At 49.9% G+C, this 24,796-nt stretch overlaps 1 protein-coding gene across 1 annotated transcript in view; it reads left to right on the forward strand.

Annotated features, from left to right (window-relative positions):
- NAV1 (neuron navigator 1) overlaps window positions 1–24,796 on the forward strand; it is a 313,376-nt gene that overhangs the window by 30,910 nt on the left and 257,670 nt on the right. The window contains 2 exon segments of the mRNA XM_029069967.2: window positions 3,180–3,333; window positions 19,521–19,649. The gene's annotated coding sequence lies outside the window, so the exon portion shown is untranslated.

Raw genomic sequence — 24,796 nt, forward strand, 5'->3', positions numbered from 1 at the left:
TGAAGATAAATGTATGAAGAGGTATGGTACAGTGGGGAGCCCAGCCTAGAGAGGTTAAGAGACTTGCCTAAGGTCACACAAGTAAGTGTGACTCCTCCAAGAGGCCTTCCCTGACTGAGCCCTCCTTTCCTCTTCTCCCACTCTCTTCTTTATTCCCCTGACTTGCTCTCTTTATTCACCCCTGCTCTCAGCCCCACAGCACTTATGTACATCTCTGTAATTTATTGATATGTCTTTCTCCCCCTCTAGATTGTAAGCTCACTGTAGGCAGGGAATGAGTCTGCTTTTTATTGTATTGCATTCTCCCAAATGCTTAGTAAAGTGCTCCACACACAGTAAGCCCTCAATAAATACGACCGACTGACAGTGACAGAGCCTGGATTAGAAGTAGAGACTTTTCCACTAAAATTTCTCTGCCGCCTTCTGAGCCTCCAGAAGGGAGATGTGGGAGTCTGCAAGGGCTGCCCAGAGTGGAGGGATCTGAACTCCTGCCCTGACCCATTCCATTCTGCAGTGCTCAGAATACCGTTCTCAGAATGCCCCTGGTTTGCCTGATGGATTGTCTGCCCTAAAGTAGATTTCCTCGGGACCTCATGCTGCAGCAGCCTCACCTGGTGCTGGTAAAATGATGAATTGGGAAGGGAGCAGGGATCCAGGATCCTTCTCTCCATCCCCCCTACCCATCTCCCCACCTCTCCATCCCTCCACCCCTTCTGGAAAGATTGGCAGAAGGGACCGGCTGTGTTAATTGTCTCCACACCTCAACAGTCTGACTTCTCCCACCTGCAATTAACAGAAAGCTCTGTTTACCACTCCTGCTCCCATAATCTGGCAGGCCCTTGCTGAAAGGTTTGCTCTCAAGAGTAACCCCCGCAGAGGCCAACGTGATTGGCAGTAACACCCCTTCCCTGCTGGGGCATTGACCTGCCCGGTCCCTGGAAGCCCGTGGAAGGCTGTGGGATTCTAGCGGAGAGATCTTTGGGCTTAGAAGGAAACCTCCTGGGTGCTGATCCTAGCTCTAGTGCAGCTGTGCTGTGAGATCTTGGGCAAGTCATTTAACCTCTCTGGCCTCCAGGCTCCATTGTGTGACATCAGTGTGCATTCATTCAATCGTATTTGAGTGCATTCATTCAATCATATTTATTGAGCGCTTACTGGTGCAGAGCACTGTACTAAGTGCTTGGGAGGGTACAACAATAAGCAGTCACATCCTCTGCCTACAATGAGCTTACAGTCTGATGGGGGGAGACTAACATTAATATTAAAAAACAAATTACAGATGAGTTCATAAATTCTGTGGGACTGGGCGGGGTTGTGAAGGGCAGGCATGAAGCATCCCCCCGGTAAGATAAGAACATAAGCGAGACCATTATGGAGTCAGGCTTACGCCCCTCCCCGCCTCAACCCCAGCCTAGTGTTCTGCCTATGACAGTGCCATTGTGCACTTGAATTGTTCATGTGATGGCTGCAGCTTGTCACCCACCCTCCTGGGTTGGGTGGCAACATCTAAGGTCTCAAAGCTTTCCTTCAGTAACTCATTCATCGGCTTGTCCGGAAATTTGCCCGAGCCTGTCTTGAACCCACGGATATTTTCAGCCTACACAACTTCCTGTGGTAAAGAATTCCATTCTGCTCCTTCTACCGGGTAATGAATTCCATATGGTTACCACCACTGGTTTGTTTGAAACCTACCATTTTCATGCTTTAGTGGACACCCCCATCCTGGGCCACAGCAACACTGTCCCCGGTCCGCCCCCATCACGATGCTGGGAGCCTCAACCACCCTGGCCTTCTGTGCGTGCCCCGCTCTTGTCCCTCTAACCATCGACCCCCTGCTCATGCCCTCCCTTCTGCCCTGAGCCCTTTAATATGGCATAATGGATAGAGCACAAGTCTGGGATTCAGAAGGTCATGGGTTCTATTACTGGCTCCACCACTGGTCTGCTGTGTGACCTTGGGCAAGTCGCTGTACTGGGCTTCAGTTACCTCACCTGTAAAATGGGGATGAAGACTCCGAGCCCCACTTGGGACAGGGACTATATCCAAAGCAATTTGCTTGTATCCATTCATTCGATAGTATTTATTAAGCGCTTACTCCACCCCAGTGTTTAGTACGGTGCCTGGCACATAGTAAGTGCTTAAATGCTGTTATTATTATTATCTTCACATCTGGCAGACCACTACTTTCTCCAGCTTCAAAGTCCTTCTGCCATCACATCTCTTCCAGGTGGCCTTCTAGAATTAATCTGTCATCTCCCCACCCTATTTCAGCCCCCTTACTGCCCTTAAGCACTTGTATGTCACTTAAGTACTCGGATGCTCATCCTTTGCCCCCCCCCCCACATAATAATAACAATAATGTTATTTGTTAAGCACTTACTATATGCTAGGCGCTATACTGAGCACCGGAGTGGATACAAGCAAATCGGGTTGAACACGGTCCCTGTCCCACTTGGGGCTCACAGTCTCAATCCCCAAGATGAGGTAACTGAGGCACGGAGAAGTGAAGTTGACCAAGTTTACACAGCGGATGAATGGCGGAGCTGGGATTAGAACCCATGAACTTCTAACTCCTAGGCTCATGCTCTATCCACTGTGCTATACTGCTTCTCTGAGTTTCTTACCCTACCAACCCAGCACTTATGGACGTATCTTTATATTCAATTCCTTCCCCCAAACCGTGATTTATTTTAGGGTCTGTCTTCCCTGCAAACTCCTGGAGGGCAGGGATAATGTCTCACAACTCTACTGTATTCACGCAAGTACTCAGAACAGTGCTCTGCACCCAGTGAGCACTCAATAAATACCATTGATTATTTTTTTTAACGGTATTCGCTAAGTGCTTCCTGGGAGCCAGGCACTATGCTAGTGGCTGAGGTAGATACAAGCTAATCAGGTTGGACCTAGTCCATGTCCCACATGGGGTTCACAGTCTTAATCCCTATTTTGCAGATGAGGTAATTGAGGCACAGAGAAGTGAAGTGACTTACCCAAGGTCACAGCAGACAAGTGGCGGGGAAGGGATTGGAACACAGGTCTTTCCGACTCCCAGGCCTGTGTTCTATCCACTAGGCCATCTCGTTTCCTGGTGGAATGATGGAGTCCTAACCTTTTCAGACAGTCCTCCCTAGGAAGCTTCTCCCTCCTCCTGATTTTTTGGTTGTCCTTTGCTCACGCAGGTCATCGAAGGGGAGTGGTTTCCCTCCACGCTTCGGCTAGAATGTGGCGTCGGCAGAAGTAGAGAACGTTCTTACGTCTCCACGAGCCTGTCTAGACTCAGTGCACCGGGGACTGGAAGGAGCAGCCGTGAGCATTCACGTGGCATCAGATCCGGTGAGTTCTACAACGTGGATTTTCCCATGGCCTAGTGGATAGAGCACGGGCCTGGGAGTCTGAGGATATGAGTTCTAATCTCGGTTCTGCCACTGGCCTGCTGTGAGACCTTGGGCAAGTCACTTCATTTCTCTGTGCCTCACTTCCCTCCTCTGCAAAAATGGAATTAATTACCTGTTCTTCTTCTTACTTAGACTGTGAGCCCCATGTGGGGCAGAGACTGTCTCCAACTTGATTATCTTGTGTCTACCCCAGTGCTTAGAGCAGTGCTTGATACATTGAAAGCACTTGAGTGCCATAATTATTATTATTGTTATTAATATGGGGTTTGGCAACCCCCGTGTTCTCAGAAGACATAGATGATGATGGTATCTGTTAAACGTTATATCCCCAGAACGGGCGAGGAGATCTGGGTTCTGGTTCTAGCTTGGATCCTGTTTCAGCTCTGCTTTGCTCTGTGGCCCAGGACAAGCCTCTTAACCTCTCTGTTCCTCTCTTTGCCCTTCTAAAAAAAAAATGGTCAGAAGAGTCCTGGCTCCTCCCCGCCTCCCGGCAATGTTGGAAAGGGAACTGTGATGTTCTCTGAATGTCTCAAAAGCAATTCAGATCATTCATTTCCCAGTGGGGAAAACCATCTATAGAAATAGCAGAATCAGTTTGAGAAGCATCAAGGCTTAGTGGAAAGAGAACGGGCCTGGGAGTCAGAGGACCTGGATTCTAATTCCGGCTCTGCCACTTGTCTGCTGTAAGACCTTGGGCAAGTTACTTAACTTCTCTGTGCCTCAGTGACCTCACCTGAAAAACAGGGATGAAAACTGGGAGCCCCATGTGAGACATGGACTGTGTCCAACATGATTATCGTACATCTTCCATGCACTTCAATCTGACCTTTGGACATTTGATGTTCTCCCCACCCCCAATCCCTCAAGACTTATTGCTTTAAATTATATATTATAAATTATTCATATTAATGTCTGTCTGCTGCTCTAAACTGTGAACTCATGAGGGTCAGAGAATGTGTCTGCTAATTCTGTTGTACTGTACTCTCCCCAAGCGTTTAGTACAGTGCTCTGCACGTAATAAATGCCTAATACAGATCATTAAAAAAAACCCCACAGGATTCAAGTCATTCAGAAAGGTCACTTCTCCAGCTGACATCTTAGGGGTACCCGGTGGCAAATGCCTCAGCTGGTCAGTCTGTACCAGTCTATACTGAGGTGCCTTCCAGCCCCACCACCACTAGACTGTAAGCCCGTCAAACGGCAGGGACCGTCTCTATCTGTTGCCGACTTGTTCATTCCAAGCGCTTAGTACAGTGCTCTGCACATAGTAAGCGCTCAATAAATACTATTGAATGAATGAATGAATGAATACTGTGAGCAGATCCTGTGCTGGCAGCAGGGTTTGGGGGCGGGGAGGGAGCGGGACCCACAGAGGCAGAAGACGACATGCTCCCTGCCCTCGAGGAGCTGTCGATCTCATGGAGAACCACAGGCAAACCCAGATGCACAGCACTAATAAACCAGGTGTGTGCCCTCCTGGAGACAGCTTGAGCTTGGGAGTCAAGAAACCAAATTGGTCCCCACTCTGCCACCGCCAGGCTGTGGGACCTCGGGCAAGTCACTCAGCCTCTCCGTGCCTGTAAAATGGGGCTGAGATGCCTGTCCTCTTGAATGTGTCTGTATATTGTTATAATTTCTCAAGCACTTAATAATAATAACGGTATTTGTTAAGCGCTTACTATATGCCAGGCACTCTACTAAGTGCTGGGGTGGATACAAGCAAATTGGGTTGGACACAGTCCTTGTCCCACATGGGGCACCCACTCTCAATCCCCGTTTTACAGTTGAGGTAACTGAGGCCCAGAGAAGTGAAGCGGTTTGCCCAAGGTCACGTTGCGGATAAGTGGCGGAGCCGGGATTAGAACTCACGTCCTTCCGACTCCCAGGCCTGGGCTCTAGCCACTGCACAGTAAGCGCTCAATAAATTGGAGAAGCAGCGTGGCTCAGTGGAAAGAGCCCGGGCTTGGGAGTCAGAAGTCATGGGTTCGAATGCCGACTCTGGCACTTGTCAGCTGTGTGACTGTGGGCAAGTCACTTCACTTCTCTGTGCCTCAGTGACCTCATCTGTAAAATGGGGATTAACCGTGAGCCTCACCTGGGACAACCTGATTACCCTGTATCTCCCCCAGCACTTAGAACAGTGCTCTGCACATAGTAAGCACTTAACAAATACCAACATTATTATATGATTGAATGGATAATAATTATGTTACTCGTTAACCGCTTAGTAGGTTCCAAGCACTGTTCTAAGCACTGGAGTAGATAAAAAGTAATCAGGTTGTCCCACATGGGGCTCATAGTCTTGATCCCTATTTCACAGATGAGGTAAGTGAGGCACAGAGAAGTTAAGTGGTTTGCCTAAGGTCACACAGCAGACAAGTGGCGGAGCAGTGATTAGAACCCATATCTTCTGACTACCAAACCTGTGTTCTTTCCACTAAGCCAAGCTGCTTCATGAATGAATGCCTCTTCTATGATGAGCCCCATTTGGGACAGGGACTGTGTTCGATCTGATTATCCTTTATCTACCCCAGTGCTCAGCACATAATAAGCACCTAATAAATACTGTTATTAAAGCACACGGGTTAGAGGTGGAGGCATTAGAGGAATTTAAGAGTATACATGACAGGAGCATCCCACATGATTATCCGAGAAAATATGTAATCCGGAACCAGGGTGGGAGGACTGGGATGACCGGAGTTAGAGAGGGCTATGGAATGGGGTCTCTTTGAAGGAGGAGAGGGAGGATTGGGCTGAGAGGAAGCCGCAGGAGAAAAGGAGCAGCAGAATTCACTTCTGCTCTGATCAGAGGCCCCTTCCTGCCCTCCGGACCCCCAGGAAGCCATCAGGGCCCTGGGCTTTATTAGGAGAGGAAAGAGAGAGATTGGAAACTTTCCAGCTCTCTGCTTATCTCCTGGCATGAGGGAGCCGAGGAGCTGCCACAGCCCGAGGTTCCAAGGAGTCTACGTGTTTTAATCTGTCCGCTTAGCCCTCTAATCCCCCCTAATTCATCGGGGGAGAGGATTTGGGGCAGGCGGGGACAGAGGAGATCCAGACCTCCCCTGCCGGCCTCTCTATCCCAGGTCCCCAGAAACTCTGACTGGGGGGCATCAGGCTGCTTGGGGTAAAAACCAGGGGACTCCAAGTCTGTCTGTCGGGGACAAATGAGTTTGTGAAGGAGAGATTCTCCACCCAAGAATCTGGATTTGATCCAGATGAAGCGATTGTCAGGGATGCCTGACGTGGCGGGTGGGGTGACCATTTCTGGAACCAAGGGCTCCTCATTTTGCCTCTTACCTTGCCCCCAAGAACACTGATGTCAACACAGGCACTCGATTGGCAGAGGGCATTTTGGCCCTGCCCACACCCAGGGACATTATGGGAGCCCAGTCAGGCAAGTGGCCAGCACCCAAGGCAACAACTGTCATCATCAGGTGCCCTTGTATATCTCATTTATTTTGACCCTTCTACTTGTAAATATTCTTAGGGTTGTCTATCCTGTTAGAGTGTAAGCTCCTTGAGTTCAAGGAATGTATTTATTATTCTATACTTCCCAAGTACCGTGTGTCCATTATATTGTTGTGTCGTACTCTCCCAAGTGCTTAGTACAGTGCTCCGCACACAGTAAGCACTCAATAAATGTGATCGACTGATTATGGATGAGGAACATGTAGGCCGATACTGTTGTATCGAACTCTCCCGGTTGCTTAGTACAGTGCTCTGCGCACAGGAAACACTCAATAAATGTGATTCACTGACTTGTCCAGGGCACCATACCAAGTGGGTGCTCATTAAATGCTGCTGCTGCTACTGTTGTCATGACTGCTAGTGCTATTCCTGCTGCTAGCATTCCCCCACCAATCAGGAAGCACACACAAGGAAGCAATCCAGCCTCGAGAGTTCCCCAGTGGCATGACCCCAGAAGTCTGACTTTTGACCCTTCTGGGCTGGATTGCAGCAAAAAGCACTAGTAGCAAATTCCCCTGCCATTAGCTGGCAAAAGAGTCTGGAATTTTTAATGCTCTCAAGATCCAGGCCTTTTTCTAACTGGTACTCAATCTGGGCCTGAGGAGATACAGTCACAGCTTCCCCGGGTCCCAGAGCAGGGAGGAAATTAGGAAAAGCCTTTCCCTGTTCTCTCTCCCTGTCAGACTGTGAGCCCCTTAAGGGACAGGAACTGTGTCTCTTCTGCTTATCTTCTATCTCAATCAGTGGTATTCGTCGAACTCCTTCTATGTGCCGAACACTGTACTAGGTGCTTGGGAGAATACGGTTTAGCAGAATTAGCAGTCACATTCCCTGCCCATAATGAATTTACAGTCTAGAGGGGGTTTGGTACGCAGTGACTACTTAAAAAGTACCATTATTATTAAGATTATTGTTAATATTGTGATTATCGTGTTAGGAATCACAAAAGTTATTTTGGTCCAGTTCCCTCCTCCAGGTGAGTAGACTTCTAAAATGATGGGTTTCCACTAATTTTTGAAAATATCTAGGGTAGGGGCTTCACAATCCCCCTCAGTTTCCTGCTCCGGGGTTTAATCTCCTTGACAATCGGGAAGTTCTTCCTTAGGTCTATCCTAACTCGTGGTGCTGTTCAGGCCTATTTTCTCTTCTGTAGGCCTATTTCTTTCCATTTGGGCGATGGAGAACAGCCTCCTCCTCCTTCTAAAACCCTTTCGGTGCATTGCATATAGTGATTCAATACCCCCCTCAAGCTTCTCTTCTCCAGACCGAACAACGCCAAATCCCTTAGCTTTTCCTCAAAAGATTTCAGCCTGGAAGGGGCCACTGGATGTCATCTTGGCCATAATAATTATAATGGTATTTGTTAAGCGCTTACTATGTGCCAAGCACCGTACTAAGTTGGGATAGATACAAGATAATCAGTCCCACGTGGGGCTCTTAGTCTAAGTAAGAGAGAGAACAGGCATTGAATCCTCATTTTGGTAACTGAGGCACAGAGAAGTTAAGTGACTTGCCTGAGGTCACACACACAGGTAAGTGGTGGAGCCAGGATTAGAACCCAGGTCGTCTGACTCCCAGGCCTGTGCTCTTTCCACTAGACCACACTGCTTCTCTGGCAGGTCATCTCCCTGCCCCTCTACTTACCGATCCTTCAGCCTCCCGAGTTGGGCAGGCACATGACACCCTGGAGTCCTCGTCAGGGTCATGCCCCACAGAAGCCACATCGTCAGTGGGTCCCTTAGGCCAAGAACCCCTAAATCTGGCTCCCTTCAGAGCCTGGAGTCTCCAGGCAGGGGGATTGCCCAATTGGCCTCTAGCCTCCCCCTAGCTGTAGGATGCAGTGATTCTGCGCTCTCTTACTCTGTCACATTTATTGAATGCTTACTGTGTGCAGAGCACCGTACTAAGTGATTGGGAGAGTACAGTATAACAATATAATAGACACATTCCCTGCCCACAGCGAGCTTACGGTCTAGATCTAGAGGGGAAATAAACTATTCCTCTGGCTCTTTACTCCATGCAGCGGGGCTTAGTGGAAAGAGCACGGGTTTGGGAGTCAGAGGTCGTGGGTTCTAATCCCGGCTCCGCCACTTGTCAGCCGTGTGACCTTGGGCAAGTCACTTAACTTCTCTGGGCCTCAGTTACCTCATCTGTAAAAATGGGGATTAAAAAATGTGAGCCCCACGTGGGACAATCTGATGACCCTGTATCTACCCCAGCGCTTAGAACAGTGCTCTGCACATAGTAAGCGCTTAAAAAATACCATAATGATTATTATTATTGATTCTCTCCAGCTCCCACCCCACTATGCGTACCCAATTTGGTATGCAGAGAGCTGATCCCATTCTCCAGGTAGGAAAACTCAAGACCAGAATGGGTCAGGCCCTTCCTACTGCCCCCTCCCCCATCTTGCCGCCAGTAACAAGATTAGAACCCAGAAACTGGGACTCCCAGTCCTTTGCTAGCCCCTCTGCCAAAACAGCTGCTGATTCACACACACCATTCTAAACTGCCCCCGGATGGGTGGCCCAGCTGGCCCCTGGAGCTGCTGGTCTAATTTCCAGGGTGAGGTGGGACACGGAGACGGGGAAACACTGAGTCAGCATCCGGGAGGCTGGAGCGGGATGTTATCAGCATCGGCTCCTGGATGTGTGTGCTCTTGCGTACGTGCGTGTGCGCTTGTGTACATGAGTCGTGTGATCCTGGCCTCTGGTAGAACCATCCCCTCCCTCTTTCCTCTAATTCCATCCTGAGAAATGCTTCCAGAGAATGCTGCTTAGAGAAGCAGCGTGGCTTAGTGGAAAGAGCCTGGGTTTGGGAGTCAGAGGACATGGGTTCTAATCCCAGCTCCGCCACTTGTCAGTTGTGTGACTTTGGGCAAGTCACTTAACTTCTCTGTGCCTCAGTTACCTCATCTGTAAAATGAGGACTAAGATTGTGAACCCCACTTGGGACAACCTGATCACCTTGTACCTACCCCAGCTCTTAGAACAGTGCTTGGCAAATAGTAAGGGCTTAACAAATACCACCGTTGTTATTATTATTATTATTATTATTCTAGCCCCCACTCCTCGGCTCCCCATCTCTGCCCGGAGTCTTCCTGGTTTGTTCATTTATTCATTCGTATTTATTGAGTGCATACTAGGTGCAAAGCACTGTCCTAAGCGCTTGGGAGAGTACAATATAACAATAGATACCTTGCGCACAGTGAATGTCTTCCTCCCGGCACCGTTCCCCGAGCCCCAGCCCCTGGTGACGTTTCCTCTTGGGCTTCCAGCCCTGTGGTCTCCTGGGTTTCTGGGCTTGCTGGCTTCTAGGAGGAAGCCGGATATCTGAGGGTCGGAGAACGTGGTAGAGCAGAAACCAAGGGACCACCCCAACAGGGTCAGAGGACCCCATAGCTTGGAAGTGATGCCTCTGGGGGTGGGGGTGGGGTTTCTCTGAGGGATTGCTCTGCCCTCCAAAGAACCGTGTCCAGGACCCCAGATCGTCGGAGGGCCGGAGTTGCAGGTAGGTCGTAACGTTGTTATTAAACCAAGAGCTGTGGGCTTGGCTCGAGAAGTTGGAGAGTGAGCAGTAGCCCGGGGAGGCAGAGGCTGGCCTGGAGACCTAGGGGTCCCCCTGCCTTGATGAGCTTGCTGTGGGCAAGGAATGCCACTGTTTACTTTTGTACTGTACTTTTCCAAGTGCTTAGTACAGTGCTGTGCACACAGTAAGCACCTAATAAATGAGTGAGTGAGTGAGTGAATGAATGAATGAATGACTCAGCAGGGCTGCCCTGCCTCTGGTTTGGTTCCTGCTTGTCTTCCCTCTCTCACTATACTCCAGCCGTGCCACCTTTCTATTGGGCCTTGTACCAGCTGTGCCATGTTCTAGTTGTGCCATCCTCCAGCTGTGGGGCTCCTGCCCTGGAACTGCAACCAGGAAAGCCTTCGAGCCTCTCTGGCATCTTTCCATCATCACGGGGCCTCTCCTCGGAGAATTTCGTGGGAGGTGAGGAGAAAGAGAAGCTCAGGGTTCCTATTTGGACAGACAGAGCCTCAGAGAGGTCGAGCGGCTCGTCCAAGGGCACACAGCAGAACCACGATTCCCTCTAGACTGTAAGTTTGTTGGGGGCGGGGAATGTGTCTGTTCTGTTGTTGCATTGTACTCTCCCAAGCACTTATAATAATGATGGTATTTAAGCGCTTTAAGCTCTGGGGTAGATACGGGGTTATCAGGCGGGCTCACAGTCTTCATCCCCGTTTTCCGGATGAGGGAACTGAGGCACAGAGAAGTTAAGTGACTTGCCCAGAGTCACACAGCTGTCTAATCGTGGGATTAGAACCCATGACCTCTGACTCCCAAGCCTGTGCTCTTTCCACTAACCCACCCTTCTTAGTACAATACTGTATATCCACTAAGCACTCCAGCGCTTGGAACAGTGCTTGGCACATAGTAAGTGCTTAACAGATGCCATGGTAATTATTATTATTATTATTAATAAATATGATTGACTGAATCAATGAATGAATGAAATCGAGATGCCACGTCCGTGGCCCAGTACTTAATCCACAGCGCTTTGCAAGTTACCCCTAATAGGATGGGAAAATCGAAGGCCCTGGGGAGAGAAGAACCGCAAGGTGGAGAATGAGGACTATATCCCTCTTCCCGGCCACCGCTCCTGACAAAATCCTGTGAATTGGGTGAAGGGGACCTAAAGAAGCAGTGGGGCCTGTTGGAAAGAGCCCAGGACCCGGGTTCTAATCCCATCTCTGCCACTTACCTGATGTGACCTTGGGCAAGTCACTTCATTTCCTCTGTGCCTCAGTTTCCTCCTCAGTAAAATGAGGATTCAACATCTGTTCTCTCTCCACATCCGTTCTCTCTCCCCCATAGTCTGTGAGTTCCATGTGGGCCAGGGACTAAGAGTTGCAGTGTGACAGCAGATGGAACTGTACTAAGCGGCATGGCTTAGTGGAAAGAGCACGGGCTTGGGAGTCAGGGGTCATGGGTTCTGATCTCCGCTCCGCCACTTGTCGGCTGTGTGATTTGGGGCCCGTCAACTTCTCTGTGCCTCAGTTACCTCATCTGTAAAATGGGGATTAAGACTGTGAGCCCCACCTGATAACTTTGTATCTACCCTTTAGAACAGTGCTTGGCACATAGTAAATGCTTTATAAATATCCCAGTTACTGTCACTTATTATTACTACTACCCGACCATCATTACCAACCTCCCCGAGAGACTCCACCCACCTCATGGGTTTCCCATCTCTGCCTCCGCCTGCCCAGGCTGCCCACTGGGAAGCCCCGGAAACCTGTCGGCTGCAGAGCATATCCCAAGTCTCCAGCTCTCTGCTCTCTTTACAGGCTGGAGAGAATCACTTCCTCTCCTGTGGAGAAGGCTAATCCAGGCCTGTAAATCGAGTCATCTGCTCTCACACTACGACTCTTCTTCCCCTCGTCTCTTCTGGCTGGCCCAGCCAGCTCCCATTCAGCTGGACCCCGGGGCCGGCTGGAAGGAGACGGGAGGAATCAACGAATGAGTCAGTAGGTGGTCAGAAGTCAGTCTGGGAGTTGAACCAAATATTACCATCACATCACTGGCCAGGGCAGGCTGGGCTGTCTCAGCCTCGGCCCCAGGGGGTTCCAGGCGGGGAGGATTCCTGAGGGGGTGGCCTCTGGCTCACCTAAAGAAAGTCTCCTTCCTCCCCATTACACTTAATCCCTGGGGTCTGCAAGAGATGGTTGTGGGGGATGTGTCTATTTATTGTTACATTGTACTCTCCCAAGCGCTCGGTTACAGTGGTCTGCGCACAGTAAGCGCTCAGTAAATACGAGTGAACTGGGCTTCAGCCAGGGGGCCAGGAGAGGTCCAGAGCTCCCCAGTGGCCAGCAGTTGTGGCGCCTGAGGACCCCGAGATCAACTCCAACTGCCATCGCCAGCTCGGTTTACGCCGTCCAAACTGGAAATGCACCCCCAGCCTAGCCCATTGCTGCATAAATTCTCGTCGACTGGCAGCCCTTTCCCCTCCCCCCTGCCATCCACTCACCAGGGGCATCATGATTTCAGTTTTCCTCCAAGAGCAACGGGGGGTGGGGTCCGGGGCCTCTTCCCGGGGCTGGCGAGCCGAGCCCAGGAGGAGGGGAGAGGAGCAGGAGGAGGAAGGGAGGCAGCTGTTTGGATGCTAAAGCTCATTAAAGCTTCCCCAGCTGAGGAGACCCTCCTGGGCGGGGGGAAGGGGAGGGACGTTAAAAGCCGGTTTAGCAGTCAGCAGAGCTCAGCATTCGGACTAAACTGCGGGGACGGGCCCAGTGTTGGAGCAAGAGGTTGAAGCCCGCGGACCGGGGAGGAGAGAGGAACGGAGAAGTGGAAGGCGAGCGCGGGCTGCATTCCATTAACCCTCTTGACGGGAAGGTAGGCTCAGATAGCCCGCCGATTGCGGGGCATTATCCGTGTTGTGGCTCTGAAGGCAGTGAGCTGACGGGGGTGGGGATATCGCACCCACCGAGGTTCAACCGGAGCTCGGCTCCTCTGATGTCCTGTACAGACCTGACCGGTTGTAGGCGGAAGAAAGGAAAAGTGGCATCTAAACAAAGCTTCTCCCAAGCTGCGTGTCTTGTGGCTCCAGACCCCCGTGCCCCTGACGGAAGCCATCTCTGGGTACGACCGTCATCCCCCTTCAACAGCTGGAGAGACCCAGGCTCAGAGCAGGGTCAGAAGAAAAGTTTTGGGAATAATAATACTCATTGTCACTTTTGTTAAGCATTTCCTGGGTGCCAGGCACCGTACTAAACGCTGGGGTGGGTACAAGCTGAGCAGGTTGGACACAGTCCCTGTCCTGAATGGGGCTCTAACCTTAATCCCCATTTTACAGATGAGGTAACTGAGGCACAGAGAAGTTAAGTGACTTGTCCAAGTCCAAACAGCGGATAAGTGGCAGAGCTGAGATCAGAACCCACGACCTTCCGACTCCCAGGCCTATGCTCTAGCCATTAAGCCATGCTGCTTCCCACAAGCTATGCTGGAAGTAATGAGAGGACCCTTGAAGAAAGCATACGGCAGATAATAGGTAGAAGTCAAGGCTGCAGGAAGCTTAATAGCCGCCCTTTTTAATAATAATAATAATAATTATGGTGCATAAGTGCTTTAGATAGATACAAGGTAGATACAAGTTAATCAGGTTGAACACAGTCCCTGTCCCAGACTGAGCTCACACTCTTAATCCCCATCTTTTACAGATGAGATGTCTGGGGCACAGGGGAGTTGTGACTTGCCCAAGGTCACACAGAAGGCAAGTGGTGGAGCCGGGACTAGCTTTGTGACTTTGGGCAAGTCACTGGACTTTCTCTGTGCCTCAGTAACCACGTCTGTAAAAGGGGGATTAAGACTGTGAGCCCCATGTGGGACACCCTGATTACCGTGTATCTACCCCAGCGCTTAGAACAGAGCTTGGCACATCGTAAGCGCTTAACAGACATCGTCTTTAGTTGTGTCCGACCCATAGCGACGCCATAGACACATCTCTCCCAGAACATCCCACTTCCATCTGCAATCGTTCTGGTAATGTATCCGTGGAGTTTTCTTGGTAAAAATTCGGAAGTGGTCTACCGCTGCATCCTTCCGCGCGGTAAACGAGTCTCCGGCCTTGACTCTCTCCCATGCTCCTACTGCCCGGCACCGGTCAGTTTTGACCTGTAGAAGATCGCCTTCCATTCGCTAGCCACTGCCCAAGCGAGAAATGGAATGGGTAGGCCTCTGCTTGACTCTCCTTCCCGTAGCCAAGACTAGAAGAGGCCTGGAAACTCTCCACATGTGACCCTGAGAGGAGAAGGAAGCGCTTTACAGATAGCGAGAAGCCGCATCGTGCACTGGATACGGCACAGGCCTGGGACGCAGAAGGTCGTGGGTTCAAGTCCCCACCCCGCCGCTTGTTTGCTGTATGACCTCGGGCAAGTCACTTCACTTCTCCGTGGCTCAATTACCTCACCTCTAAAATGGGGAATGAGACTGTGAGCCCGATGTTCATTCGTTCATTCATTCGATAGTATTCATTGAGCGCTTACTATGTGCAGAGCACTGTACTAAGCGCTTGGAATGGACAAATCTGTAACAGATAGTGACAGTCCCTGCCCTTCTTACAGTCTAACCGGGGGAGCCGGACAGACAAGAACGATAGCAACAAATAGAATCGAGGGGACGAACATCTCATTTAAAACAATAGCAACTAAATAGAATCGAGGCGATGTGCATTTCATTAACAAAATAAATAGGGTGATGAAAATAGATACAGTTGAGCGGACGAGTACGGTGCCGAGGGGATGGGGAGGGACAGGGACTGTGTCCAACCCAACTGGCTTTATCCAGCGCTTAGTACAGTGCCTGGCACATAGTAAAGGCTTAACAGATACCCCAGTGATCGTTATTACCATATACAAAATAAAAATCTGAACACAGGAAGGGAGGGAGCTCGCTAAACTTGCGTGGTGGCTGGGGGAGCTGTCCAGCACAGGAACCTGCTGAAATCTTCAGGGACCATCAGCACAGAAGGTAATAATGTCGCTATTTGTTAAGCGCTTACTCTGTGCAGAGCACTGTTCTAAGCGCTGGGGGAGATACAGGGTCAGCAGGTTGTACTGCATGAGGCTCACAGTCTTCATTCCCATTTTACAGATGAGGGAACTGAGGCACAGAGAAGGTAAGCGACTCGCCCGCAGTCACGCAGCTGCCAAGTGGCAGAGCCGACATTCGAACCCACGATCTGCGACTCCAAAGCCCCGGCTCTTCCCACTGAGACACGCTGCTTCCGGGCAACCTGCCGCCCTCCCTTCTCGGCCTCATAGCCCCCTCTCGGCAGCTTCTGCTTCACCCTGGGATGGGGACAGGTGTGAGGGTCGGAGAAAAGGAGAGCTAACAACAAGAAACAGCGTGACTTAGTGGAAAGAGCACGGGCTTGGAAGTCAGAGGTCGTGGGTTCTAATTCATTCAGTAGTATTTATTGAGCGCTTACTTTGGGCAGAGCACTCTACTAAGGCCTTGGAATGTACAACTCGGCAACAGATAGACAATCCCTGCCCAGTGACGGGCTCACAGTCTAAACGGGGGAGACAGAAAGAAAAGCAAAACAGAACAAAACAAAAACGAGACATCATCAAGATAAATAGAGTCATGGGGATGTATACCTCATTAACAAAATAAAATAGGGTAATAAATAATATATACAAATGAGCACAGGGCTGAGGGGAAGGGGGAAATAATAATAATAATATTGGTATTTGTTAAGTGCGTGCTATGTGCCAGGCGCTGGTCTAAGCACTGGGGAGGATTCAAGGTAATCAGGTTGCCCCACGTGGGGCTCACAGTCTTCATCCCCATTTTACAGATGAGGGAACTGAGGCACAGAGAAGTGAAGTGACTTGCCCAAGGTCACACATCTGAGAAGCGGAGGAGCCGGGATTAGAACCCACGACCTCTGACTCCCCAGTCCGGGCTCTTTCCACTGAGCCACGCTGCTACTCTTAGGTAATCTTAGCTCCGCCACTTATCATCTGTGCGACTTTGGGCAAATCACTTAACTTCTCTGTGCCTCAGTTACCTCATCTGTAAAATGGAGTTTAAGACTGTGAGCCCCATGTGGGACAACGTCATTACCTTGTATCTACCCCAGCGCTTAGAACAGTGCTTGGCACATAGTAAGCGCTTAACAAATACCATCATCATCATCATCATCCTCATCAACCTCCCTCTTGTTTCTAATCGTGGCTCACTGGAAAGAGCACGGGCTTTGGAGTCAGAGGTCATGGGTTCGAACCCCGGCTCTACCACTTGTCAGCTGTGTGACTTTGGGCAAGTCACTTAACTTCTCGGTGCCTCAGTTACCTCATCTGTAAAATGGGGATTAAGACTGTGAGCCCCACGTGGGACAACCTGATTCCCCTGTGTCTACCCCAGCGCTTAGAACAGTGCTCGGCACATAGTAAGCGCTTAACAAATACCAACATTATTATTATTATTAATCAGACAAGAGGAATTGAGAAGCAGCGGGAACTAGAGGAAAGAGTACAGGTGTGCAAGTCAGAGGATCAGGGTTTTAATCCCGGGTCTGTCACGTACCTGCTGTGTGTGACCTTGGGCAAGTCACTTAACTTCACTGTGCCTCAGTTACCTCATCTGTAAAATAAGGATTATGACTGGGAGCCTCATGTGGAACATGGACTGTGTCCCACCTGATTAGCTTGTATCTATCCCAGCGTTTAGTACTTTGCCTGGAATATAGGAAGTGCTTAACACATACCATTTAAAAAATTGGTCCGAACGGGCAGCGGAAGAGACCTCCAGACTCTAGACCCTTCTGGCTCTCTAGAATCTCGAGACTCTAGACTGTATTCGCCTCCTCTAGACTCTAGGCATTCTAGACCCTAGAACCTAGGCTCTAAAGCTACTGGAACCACTGGACCCTAGAGCCTCCAGAACCTCAAGACCCTCTGAAATCCCTAGAACCTCCAGAATCTCGAACCTTCAAACCCCTAGAGCTTTGGGAACCCCTAGAGCCTCTTGTCCCTCCAGACCTTAGATTCTAGACCCTCCAGATATTAGACTCTAGACCTTCCAGACACTAAATCTCTAGACTCTCCAGACTCTAGACTTTATGCTCCTCCGCTAGACTGTAGACCTTCGAAACCCTAGAACCCACCCTCTAGACCCCCTGTAAACTTGAGAGCCTCCTAGAACCTCTGGAACTTCTAGAATCCCTAGACCCTTTAAATCTTCTAGAATCTCTAGTCTCTAGACCCTCTAAACGCTACACTCTTCAGACTCTAGACTGTCCATCAATCGGTGGCATTTATTGAATGTTTTCTATAATAATAATGTTGGTATTTGTTAAGCGCTTACTATGTGCAGAGCGCTATTCTAAGCGCTGGGGTAGATTCGGGGTAATCTGGTCGTCCCACGTGAGGCTCACAGTTAATCCCCGTTTTACAGATGAGGTAACTGAGGCCCAGAGAAGTTACGAGAAGCAGCGTGGCTCAGTGGAAAGAGCCCGGACTTGGGAGTCAGAGGTCATGGGTTTGAATCCCGGCCCTGCCACTTGTCAGCTGTGTGACTGTGGGCAAGTCACTTCACTTCTCTGTGCCTCAGTTCCCTTATCTGTAAAATGGGATGAAGACTGTGAGCCCTACGTGGGACAGCCCGATTCCCCTGTGTCTACCCCAGCGCTTAGAACAGTGCTCGGCACATAGTAAGCGCTTAACAAATACCAACAAATACCAACATTATTATTAAGTGACTTGCCCACGGTCACACAGCTGACAAGTGGCAGAGCCGGGAGTCGAACCCATGACCTCTGACTCCGAAGCTCAGGCTCTTTCCACTGAGCCACGCTGCTTCTCTATGAGCAGAACACTGTATTAAGTGCTTGGGAGAGTCTAATCCAACAGAATTAGCGGACATGTTCTCTGCGCATAATGAGTTTACAGGCTAGAGAACTCTAGACTGATGCTCCTCCTTTAGACTGTAGACTTTCCCTTATGTTAAGGGAAAGTGTCTATTAACTGTGAATAGTTAGAATTTAGTACAGTACTCTGCGCACGGTAAGCGCTCAGTAAGTACCATTGATTGATTGAAGAGACCTGATCGGCTACGAGGAGGAGAGGTCCTTCAGGGGCGATTAGGTATAGAGTCTCCCTCCAGGAAGATCTTTAAAAGCAAGATGGACACTCTAGGTAGTTTGGGCATTCACCTGCTTGGCAACTGGAAGCTGGGCTGGATGGCTTCTGGGGATCGCTAGTAGTTGTGTGACTGACAGGCCTCTGAGGTCCTCTCCAAGGGGCTTCTAGCGCATAAAGTCTTGAGCCATGTTTGGTCCCTGAATATCCTGTATTTTCTCTGTGGACATGAAGTTGAACGAAACCCGGATCCAGGCCAATCCCTTGCAGAGTCCTTCCAAATCCACTCCCTTCCCTCTCCCATTTATCAGATGAGTCCTCCCCTTTCCCCTGCAGTCCTCTCTCCTCCTCCCTCCCCTGGAGTCCCTTCTGCCCACCACCCCGGGGTTCCTCCTCTTCCTTCTCATTCTTCTCCTCCTCTTCATACCTCTTCTCCCCTTCCTCTCCCTCCTCCTCCGCTCCCCTGCCCGAGACTCACCCCATGCTGTCTGGGCTGCAGAGAGAAGGTGATGGTAAAAGCAGGAGCCCGAAGCTTAGGGGGAGGGAGAACCTGGAGCCAGGGCCACAGGCTGGTTGTTCTCTGGGGTTTAGGCTTGGAGATTACAGGGAGGACCTGCACTTTGGCCACCTCTGCTAACAGGGGAAGGGGCAGGGTGGGGCCCTTCCCTCTCCACCTCCTTTTCCTTCCCTCCCCTCTCTGTAACTCCTCCCCCCAAGGGACTAGATTGGGAAAGTAGACTGGGATGGACCAGGGCAGTAGACTAGAGCAGTACAGGACAGGCTGGGGTCGCAGACCTGGGCAGCAAGCTGGGGTAGGACAGGGAAGAAGGTCGGGGTAGAACACTGGGACAGGCTGGGGTGGCAGGCTGGGGCAGCAGCGATGGAAGAAACCCCCCCCCACACACACACACCACCCCCCAGACCATCACTTTTCCCTGCATCCCCTCTAGACTGCCTCTTCCCTGAATCTCCTCAGGGCTTTGATTATTTTTTCCCTCCTCTTCCCCAGACCTCATCCCCGCCTGCTTGAGAATTTGTGTAAAAAGCCACCTCCCCGAGGAAGCTTCTCCAGATGACCTGCTCCTAGCTTCAGACACCCCGGCCCATCCTAGTAACTGCAGCACCGCTGTTGACGACAGTAAATGATAACATATAGATTGCTACTGTTTGTGTTCACGGTTTTACCCTCCCGCCTCGAGAGTTTGGGTTTATTCAGATGTAATGAATATGTGAAGATGATAATATGAAATATCTAGAATTCCTAGAAAGCATTTTTATTTTCCCAAAGGCCTTTCACATCCATGATCTCGTTTTTATCTTTACCCCTTGCTTTTAAAGGAGTTGCTGGTGGATTATCCCGGTTTTATTTCATAGATGGGGAAACTGAGGCCTAGAAAGATTAGCTGTCTCTGCCCCCACCCAGACCGTAACCTCATTGTGGGCAAGGAATATATCTGTTTATCGTTGTACTGTACTCTTCCAAGCGCTTAGTACAGTGCTCTGCACACAGCACTCAGTAAATATGATTGAATGATTCAAGTCTCTCCACCATCTGTCCCCCACGCCCACACACACCTATCTGGGTTTTCTTCTCCTGCTATTCCCCAATTTGCTGCCTTTGTTCCTCCCAAGCCAACCTTCTAGTTGTCCTTTGCTTTCCACTCTCCCACCTCCATCTCCCTGCTCACGTTACTCCCCCGGCTTGGAACTCCCTCCCATCATCAAACGGACCCTAGCGCTCCCCATATTCAAAGCCTTCCTAAAGTCCCACTTCCTCCTACAAGTCTTTTGTGCCATAACATCCCTTTAGACGACTCTATCAATCAGTCAGTCTTATTTATTGACCATTATGTGCAGAGCACTGTTCTAAGCATCTGGGGGAATACAGGAGAGGTAACAGACCTGTTCCCTGTCCATAATGAGTTTACAGTCAAGTGTCTAGTATTTAGGAACTTATTTACACCTTCCGTATCCTTCATATATACATGTCTGTTTATTTTTGATAGATTTTTGCCTTTCTGGTAAGAGTGTAAACTCCCTTTAGTCGGGGAAAGGGGCTCTTTATTGTGTATTTCTTAAGTGCCAGAAGAGTGCATTTCACTAAATGGGGCTCAATAAATGCTACTACTACTGCTACTGCTGCTCCTAATACTACTACTGATGATGACGATGATGGTATTGGTTAAGCACTTCCTATGTGCCAGACACTACTAAGCACTGGGTTGGATACTAGCAAATCAAGTTGGACCCAGTCCTGGTCCCATGTGGGGCTCCCAGTCTCAATCCCCATTTTATAGATGAGGTAACTGAGGCACAGGGAAGTGAAGGGACTTGCCTGAGGTCACACAGACCAGTGGTGGAGCTGGGATTAGAACCATGACCTTCTGGCTCTATCCACTACGCCATGCTGCTTCTCACTACTGCTATTGCTACTGCTACTATTTCTCTGCTGCTACTATTGCTGCTGCTATTATTTATGCATTCATTCAATCGTATTTATTGAGTGCTTACTATGTGCAGAGCACTGTACTAAGCGCTTGGAATGTACAATTCGGCCACAGATAGAGACAATCCCTGCCCCATAACGGGCTCACGGTCTAAACGGGGGAGACGGACAGCAAAGCAAAACAGAACAAAACAAGACAACATCATCAAGATAAATAGAATCATGGAGATATACACCTCATTAACAAAATAAATAGGGTAATAAATAATATATACAAATATGCACAGTGCCAGTGCTGAGGGGAGGGGAAGGGGGAAGAACAGAGGGCGAGAGAGGGGAAGGGGAGGGAAGAAGGATCAGAGGGAAAAGGGGGGGGGGTTCTGTAATTGCCGTTGCTACTACTGGTTGCTACTATTGCTTCCGCTGTTACTGCTGATACTAGAAGCAGCGAGGCCTAGTGGATAGAGCACGGACCTGGGAGTCAGAGGACCTGGATTCCACTCCCTGCTCTGCCACTTGTCTGCTGTATGACTTAGGCAAGTCATTCTACTTCTCCGTGCCTCAGTTAGCTCATCTGTAAAATGGAGATTGAGACCGTGAGCCCCACGTGGGACAGGGACTGTGACCAACTCGATTTGCTTGTATCCACCCCAGCGCTTTAGTACAGTGCCTGGCACACAAGAGCCGGGGCTTGGGAGTCAGAGGTCATGGGTTCGAATCCCAGCTCTGCCACTTGTCAGCTGTGTGACTGTGGGCAAGTCACTTCACTTCTCTGGGCCTCAGTTACCTCATCTGGCAAATGGGGATTAAAACTGTGAGCCTCATGTGGGACAATCTGATTACCCTGTATCTACCCCAGCGCTTAGAACAGTGCTCTGCACATAGTAAGCGCTTAACAAATGCAAACATTATTATTATTAACAAATACCACAGTGATTATTATTACTAATTGTCCATAGGAACCCAGCAGGTCAGCAACAGAGCTGGAATTCACTCCCATGTCTCCTGGACCCTAGCCTTGCTCTTTCCTTCTCAAGGAGACTGTCAGCTCCTTGAGGGTAAAATCATATCCTCCCCCCTCTCTCTTCCCCCCCTCTTAGCCTTGAACAGAGCTCTGTTCACAATGGTGAAAACATTTTTGGAAATATTTTTCTAATAGAAAATTCCTCTTGGTATTCATATAGGGAAAATCTAACAGTGGGCCACACCAGGGCTTGTGGGAATACTACTAGTATTATTACTACTTCTAATTGATAATAATATTTATTAAATGCTTACTATGAGGGAACTGAGGCACTAAGTTAAATAATAATAATAATAATAATGTTGGTATTTGTTAAGCGCTTACTATGTGCCGAGCACTGTTCTAAGCGCTGGGGTAGACACAGGGGAAGCAGGTTGTCCCACGTGGGGCTCACAGTCTTAATCCCCATTTTACAGATGAGGGAACTGAGGCACAGAGAAGTTAAGTGACTTGCGCACAGTCACACAGCTGACAGGTGGCAGAGCTGGGATTCGAACTCATGAGCCCTGACTCCAAAGCCCGTGCTCTTTCCACTGCGCCACGCTGCTTCTCTGACTTGCCTAAGGTCATGCAGAAGGTGAGGAGCAGAGCCAGGATTAGAAGCCAGTTCCTTTAACTTTCAGGCCCATGAACTTTCCACTAGGTAAGAGGTTTGTAACTCCACTCTGGTGAGTTCTGCCTGGAGCCTCACTCTAGGTATCCTGAGGTCAGCACGTCCACCTGATTGACTGAAGTATTTTGAGCTTTTCCAGAGGCCAGTTCTGCTTTTCCTCCTCCCCAGCCCCCACTCCCCCAGCCTTTAGCATCCTGAGAAGCCTTGGGGCAGGCTCCAGTGTCAGCCCCCAGACAACCAGATGTAACAGCCCCGAGTCCCCCTCACCTTTGGACAGAAGCTATCAATCAGACACTCCTGACCAATCAAAAGGTCCTCCTGTGTACACAGTCACACAGCCAATACTTTGCACATGCACTGACTCTGGCGAGTTTCAGCCGATCCTGAAATAGCACAACAGAATCTCTTGTTTGTAAATCCCATCTTGGCTTTTGAGAAAAGGAAGCCAACACTGTAGCATAAGGATAATAATGGTGGTATTTGTGGTTAATAATGGATAATTGTGGAATATGTTGTGCTTAGTAGGGGCCAAGGACTGTGCAAAACACTGGGGTAGACAGAAGATAATTAGTCCCTGTCCCATATAGAGCTCACAGTCTAAGGGGGGAGGGAGAACACATATTGAATCCCTATTTTACAGTTGATAAAACTGAGGCCCAGAGAAGTGTTCAAGTGACTTGTCTGAGGTCCCACTGCAGGTGAGTGGCAGCATCAGGATTAGAATTTAGGTTCCCTGTGCTCCTTCTATTAGGCCAAGAGTTTAACGTATGACGAGCACCGTACTATAAGAGCCAGGGTCAGACGCTGGATAATCGGGTCGGCTCCCTCCCGCTGCCTCTGCACTTCCCCTTCCCATCCACCCAGGCCCCGGGGCTCCTCCCCGGCTATGTCGCTCACTCTTGGCCTGTCAGCACCGCTCAAACCGCAACGCACCACAGAATCCGCCATCCTATCCCCAGGGGGCTCAGGTTAAACCAGAGGAAAAATATCCCCCCCACCGGAGAGCTCAGCAGCAGCAGACTTAACCTCCTGGCTCCCTTTGGCTTCCTTCGGCTTCCAGGCCCCATAGCGTCATCCTGGAAATGGTCAAGCCGATGAACGGTCAGCTTCTTCCGGCTCTCTCCCACTCAGAGGAAGCTCAGCCACCCCCAGCTCCGCATCCTGCTTCCTGTTTAGATAGGAAGACTTCCTGGTCCGTTTCCTCACCGGCTGCATGTCAGTCTTCCTTTCCTCCTCCCTTGAATGTACCAGAGGTGGAGAGTTGTGACGGTTGGCCGGTGGCTTTCTTCTCTGAGGCCCCGAGGCTGCGCACCCTCCACCCACCCCCAGTTCACCCCTCTTCTGTGGTAGTGGAAAGGCAATACAATGACATACCTAGCTTGTGGTCCACTCTGGCCCTCTGGTCCTTGCTAGAGCCTGGCCTCAGACCTGTCCTAACTTTGCCCCCCCTCCCCCAACAATCATCCTCATTCCCTATGGTCTCCAGGGGAGCCGGCCCCTGGCAGCAGCAATGACAGCCCCCTATTCCACCTCCCCGCGAACCCCGACACTCAAATAATTGCTCTAAAGAGATCAGGTTGAGAGCCCGAGCCCATTTCAGCTGTAAACAAGGGAAGATATTTAGTGGCTTTTAAGAGCTGTGGGCGTCTCTGGGGACATTTTGAGAAAAAGAAAAACCAGGCACACTATTTGGAAACAATTCCACTGAGATAATGTATCATCGTGGCATCTCTTCCCCCGCTGTTTATTACCAAGTGACGTGTCTGAAAATAGGATCTCAGTTACCGCTTGGTTCACTCTCCCCCTGGAAGTCACAACTGTTTCTGACTAACAATAAGGGTTGTGCACTCAGAGAGTGTGTGAAATTGGAGGGAATCTCCTCATTGGATGTGTCTTCCAGAAACCTTCCAGGCCATCCTTTTTCAGAGACCCTTCTGAGGGTCCGACGGAGAGAACACTGCTCTGGGAATCAGGAGACCTGGGTTCTAATCTCGTTTCTACCTGTAGTTGGCTACCGTGGGCAACAATTGTCCCTGCACTTGGCAGTGAGCTGCATCCCCGTTCACCCTCTCACTTGTGGTACTTGGTGCCCCAGCGGGGTCACGATTGTCAGGATGGGACTGCAAGTGGTGCCAAGCAAACCAATAGCACTAGAATCAATTCCTCCACCCAGATTCTCAGGGTGAAGGTTTAATCACTGTT

This window comes from Ornithorhynchus anatinus, chromosome 7, assembly GCF_004115215.2.
Source record: "Ornithorhynchus anatinus isolate Pmale09 chromosome 7, mOrnAna1.pri.v4, whole genome shotgun sequence".
NCBI classification, from domain to species: domain Eukaryota; kingdom Metazoa; phylum Chordata; class Mammalia; order Monotremata; family Ornithorhynchidae; genus Ornithorhynchus; species Ornithorhynchus anatinus.